This window comes from Psammomys obesus, unplaced genomic scaffold (genome assembly GCF_907164565.1).
Source record: "Psammomys obesus unplaced genomic scaffold, mPsaObe1.curated_primary_1811, whole genome shotgun sequence".
In the NCBI taxonomy this organism is placed as follows: Eukaryota; Metazoa; Chordata; class Mammalia; order Rodentia; family Muridae; genus Psammomys; species Psammomys obesus.
In genome coordinates this window covers 1,035,852-1,041,344 of record NW_026590061.1, presented here as the reverse complement: position 1 = coordinate 1,041,344, position 5,493 = coordinate 1,035,852, and the positions used below count along the sequence as shown (strand labels likewise).

Below are 5,493 nucleotides of genomic sequence, written 5' to 3'. Positions count from 1 at the left end.
GCCCGCTCGCGCGCCTCCGCCCCCCGCATCCCGGGACCCGGGGTCCCCGACACCTGGCCTCCGCCGAGGAGCGCCGCGGCCCGGGCGGCCGGGGCGCGCGCGGGTAGGAGGGGGCGCGGCGGGGCTGGGGGCACGCGGGAAGGCCGCCCGGGGGCCCGGGGCACGCCCGGCCGCTTCCCCGGGTCCGTGCCCAGCCCTCCTCGGCTGCAGAGGGCCAGGGCTCCGCCGCTCCCGGCCGCGTAGCAGGTGCCCAGTCCGCGCCCCACACCTCTCTGCCGGGAGGACACCGGCAGGACAGCGAGGGCACAGGCCCCGGGCTCCACCCGCTGAGCCCCAGACCGGGGAACCCACGCCGCTGTCCCTTCCCCAAAGCCGAGGGGCGCATCCCGGACTGGCCGCCTGCCTCGCCTCTCGGTTGCTGCTGCTTATAGTAAGCCCTGGGTTTGGTTTTTATTTCCGTACAGGCTGCTCGTCCTTTTGTTTTTTTTCTTAAACTCTTAAGCAGCGACAGAGGCGCCCAGCACATGACTTCGGGCTTTCTTTTGGTTTTGGTTTCGACACTCTTAGGCTGTGGGCCAGGCAGGCCTCGAGTCCTGGAAATGCCCCTGCCTCAGCGCCCAGGACCAGCTGCTTCACCTGCTGCGTTCCTGGATCTCTGTTGCCTCCTGGTTACCGCATGTGAGACTGCCCAGGCAGTGTCAATACAGATGAAAACTGCAGCCCGCCCTGGCGCTGCCTGCGGCTCAAACTTCCTGTCTCTCTGCAAACTGCTGTACTTTTGAAAGCAATCACAGTATGCAAATAATGAGGTATTCCAGAGAAACACTGGATTCCTCTAGTATCGGAGAGCCCATTAATTCTTTCACGCCACTTGTGGCTTTATTACTGACATGAGCTGAGATTTCATACACCCAGACCACAAACCTCAAAATAAAGTCACCATTAAAATAGACAATAACCTTTGACAAGAAAGAAAGACATAAAGGAGAATTTGTTCTCCCAGTCTCCCAGTGGCTCCGGAATTCTCAGGACCTGACACTTACCAGCGGTTCCCTGGCTGACAGGGACCTAGTCCAAGACAGGATCTTTTTTGCTCCTTTGATGTCGCATTTATTGTTGGCTTTTCTTGCTGAATTAAAATTAATGAGAGAGAAACAGAGCTGAAATTTTGAGCCCCAACGACAGCTTTGTGGGAACATAGGCCCCTCAGTGGCGGCCCTGGCAGAGCACACACTTGTGTCTTTTTCTTCCTCTGTAGTAATAAAAAAAGGAAGGTAGGTTTCACCTGGTGCACGCTGTGCTAAGGAAGATGGAGACACAAAGCTACTCAAGTACTCTGTGTGTGCGTGTGTGTGTGCGTGTGTGTGTGTACACGTGTGTGTACGTGTGTGCGCTGAACAAGTGCCGTCTAGGGCCAGTGTCTGAAACCCAGACTCTTAAGAACGGTTCTATGGCAGCTCACTTCCTCACAGCACTCCCGGCCTCTGCACTCATCACTGCAGTTTGGGGTTTGGGCTGAAGCTGAGTCAGTTGTCAGTGACAATGATCTGGATGGAGGGGAGCAGACCAGGGGCTCTGGAGAGAGGGGAGACACCGAGGAGGCTCGGCACATGAGCTCAGCACAGGGCATCCAGGCGCAGGCTGTCTCAGGGCTCCTGACATTTTAACTGTCTTTGCCTCCGATGATGGATTTGGAGTTCATTCCGAATCGAGATGGCCCAGCCCAGAGCTCCCCAGTTTGGCCGTGTGCGAGCCATCCCCTGCACAGAATTTGGTCCTCCTGAAGCTCCAGGAGGCTCCAGCTGGGCCACTGTTTGGGTTGCCTGCGGTTCCATGGGTGGGAAGCTGTGCCACCGTCAGTGCCCGACACATCATTCAAAACATGAACTGTGAACCCGGAGCAGCTGTAGGAAGATTGTCCCGGCGCCTCCACATTCCCTGCCGCAGAGTGCTGTGTCAGAGAGCAGGTGCCATCAAGCTGGCTGCTCCTCTCTCAAGGCACAAAACACCCATCTCAGCTAATAAAGGGCGCAAAGGAAATTAGATTTAATGTCTCCCTACTTAGTCTCCAATTATTGCTAAGAGCTTGGTAATTGCAGGAATGCTACCTTGTAAGATATCGGTGTCCACCCACAGCTATCTAAAACGAATGTCCCCAGAAGAGCCGTGGAGGCTCAGAGCCGTTCGCAAACATCACAGGGACAGGGCTCCCGGAAAAATCAGCCACCAGAAACTAAGCAAAGGCGAGTCAGTACTTTAATAAAACAGCTTTCGAATGAACTGCAAAGAGTCTGTGCTCGGCCGAACCTCGGGAGGCTCCATAAGCTTATCCTAGGACCCTAGACTGTGTGCACTTCCCGGTAAATCCAGTTTTAAGATGAGACCCCTTAAAGCTGAGGATCCTGAAATGTGACCAGCCTTACATCACCATCCAGTCCGTAATTTCCGACCACCCTGACTTCAGGGTAATCCCAGGAGATCAGTTTAGCCAGAGTCTTCCTATCCCTGGTGCTTTTCCTGACGCTGTGATAAAACAACTTAGTGGCGGAAGGATTCATTGGGGCGACTGACTTGAGATGCAGGAACGGCTTTTCTTCCTGGTGGGAAAGGCCCGAAGGTGGAAGAAAGGCAGCAGGAGCCGGCTTGCACCCCAGATGAGCAGGGTCAAGGCCCCGCTGGCCACTTCAGCCAGGACGGCCCCCTCCTAGCATGTCACAGCCTAACCCTTGGGGACGTTTTGCATTCAGAGCATGGCGGGTCTTGACTCCGGCGTGGTGCTCTAGCAGTGTCCTGTCCACCCACACCCCTCGCATGCACACTTGGCTCCAGAACGCCAGCCCCCCGCTGACTCGGCTACTCCCAGGGCTCAGCCTGGTCTTCCCACAGCAAGGTCTGGCTGCCATGGTTCTGTGCCTGTCACCGTTATCTTGGAGCTGGTCAGCCTGACTGCTTCAACACGCATAATCCAATAATGTGTTTTTACTGGAATAAAGACCACTGTGAGTTTTTTCCCTGCTAACAGGACTCCCTAATCAGGTACGTTATATACAGGGGACAAAGTGCGATGTTACAAAGGCAGAAATGTAGCTAAATGATTGACAACAAAACTTAAAAATATTAGTTTTTTGATGTCTAGTAATTTAAATATGTTAAATGTTTTCTCTTCTTCAGCCCTCTGGGCAACAGGCAACCTGAGCTCCCAGACTGGCCCATCGCCTAGCCAGGTAGGTGTGGGCATCCTGGGGTGTCACATGTCTGGGATGGTGGCTATGGTTTTCCTGGGTCTCCGTATTTTCTGCAGACCTTCAGCATTCACATTCAGATCGGGAGGGAAGGCTGTGCCATTCCCCGAGGCTTGGGGATCTCTGACATGTGCTCTCACTCGGGACTTCACACATATGTGCCTCCATGACTGACACACCTGTCACCTCTCATATGCTGGCTGTGACAGTTCAGCTTCAGCGTCCTGTTCAGAGACAGTTCAGCACACTTCTGTGCTGTGAGATTGGCTCCCAGTGTGAAGCCATATCTGAGGGGAGGAACCTTTAGGACTCGGGGTCCAGATTGGGGGTGGAATCCATGGGCCATTCCCTCAGGGAGGAGTGGCCCCAGCCCCTCTTCTGTTCTTCCGTAAGGTGAGGGGCCTTGTCCCTCCACACACTTTCCAGGCAGTGGGGACCCCTGGCTGGGGGCTGCAGCATGGAGAAATGACACAGAAACAAACTTCCTCTTTAAAGTCCGTTGTCTCAGACAGCGGTGGCCTTGCGCCCAGCTTCAGGCAAGGTCAGGAGGCCTTCTGTACCAGCTGCTACTCAGCTTGACCTATCCAGGTGCCTGAAGCCACAGCCTGGAATGAATGCCCTGGCCATCGAGGAGAAGACTGACTAGAGAGCTTCAAACTCCTGCCACACACTGAGTAAGCATCCTCGTAAGACAGAAAAGATGCCCAACAGAAAAGAGCAAGTGTTACACACACATTTTGATCTTACACTTATAAATCGAAATGCTACTTTCAGTTTCTCAGACACTCCACAAGTTACACAAAATGTCAGAAGCACTGAAATGCCAGTGTATTTACACTTGAAATTAAATTCAGAGTTACACGGAACAAGGTTGTATGAAGAGTGAGATCAGGTTCATGAGCTCTATACAGACTTATATTCTGAGGTGGTTTATGAGACTTTGGCCCAGATTGCGCGGCCTGTAACACATTCTCGGCAGCCTCTGTAACCACTCGTCAGAAAGAAGTATCTCAAAGTCAACGATAATTTTAAATGTCTCCTGGTCGTGATATTGATCATACATCAATCATCAGGTACATCTTGTGCTACAGAGGTGATTACCCAACACGAAGACATACTAAGAGCCTCACAGGCGTGCTCCACGGCGGGGGGGGGGGGGGCTCCATCTGTAAATGAGGTCAGAGCTTGTGAATAATATGGTGAGCAGAGACACAGCGGCAGCGTGAAGAGACCTTCCCAGAAGCTTCTACCTTCAGCACAGAAAAGAACTTCAGGAGGGGTCAGTGGGAACCACAGCTTGAGTTTATTAAGAGATTTTAGCATAGGCTTAAGCACAGGCTCTAATGAAACAAGAGGCAGACGAGCTGGGGAGATGGCTCGGAGGTTAAGAGCACTGGCTGCTCTTCCAGAGGTCCTGAGTTCAATTCCCAGCAACCACATGGTAGCCCACAACCATCTATAATGAGATCTGGTGCCTTCTTCTGGCCTGTAGGTGTACATGCAGGTAGAACATTGTATACATAATAAATAAAAAGAATACACACACGCACACACACACACACACACACGAGGGCAGCACCTAAATGTCTTACCAGAGGCCATGTATGTGAGCTCTGAAGTTAGTCTTTAAAGGATCTTAGGAATCTCTTCCCTTCCTTCTTCCCTCTCCGTACATGGGCCCGTAGGGTGGCTCCTGAGGTAGCTCAGGTAGCATTACAGCTAGGGCCACATACTTTCTGTAACTACAAAGAAAGTTTATAGTTTTGTTCATGAAATTCCCAGAAAACTGCAGATTTATGGATTTGAAAGGAGTTAAGAGAAAACTTCAAGGTCCTGTGTGTGAAAGCTTTAAGTGTGGTTCATTGCTATTTTAACATTCTTGTTTGAAACTGTTTCTTCATAAAGGAAATATCATCTCTTTGTCAGCCACCTTCGCAGCAAATGCTGCTAACCATGCTGAGCTATTTCCCCTCAGCTGCTGAGCAACGGAGCCTACCTATTCTCCTGAATGTCCAGTTTCCCTATTCTCGTTGATTGTTTTCATTTTTAAAACTTAGCTTTTGATAAAGTCCGCATTTGTTAACTGGCTTATAAATGTCTTCAGAATTTCAGAGTCAGTTTGTGCGGCAGCCCTCAGCTTGACTGTGCTCGCTGTCAGACAGAACATGATTGGCTGCGGTTGGCGCTGCACTTTTCTAACTCTGAGTTGAACAGTGAATGTTGGGAGGCTACTGTATCTGTGAAGAAGGAA

General features: G+C 51.8%; 1 long non-coding RNA gene across 1 annotated transcript; it reads left to right on the top strand.

The window, feature by feature from the left end:
- The first annotated feature begins 190 nt into the window (after nt 1-190).
- Nucleotides 191-3,731, top strand: LOC129675671 (uncharacterized). Its single transcript, XR_008719970.1, has 3 exons — nt 191-430; nt 3,172-3,224; nt 3,636-3,731. It is a non-coding gene; the product is annotated as an uncharacterized LOC129675671 (long non-coding RNA).
- The last annotated feature ends 1,762 nt before the right edge of the window (nt 3,732-5,493 follow it).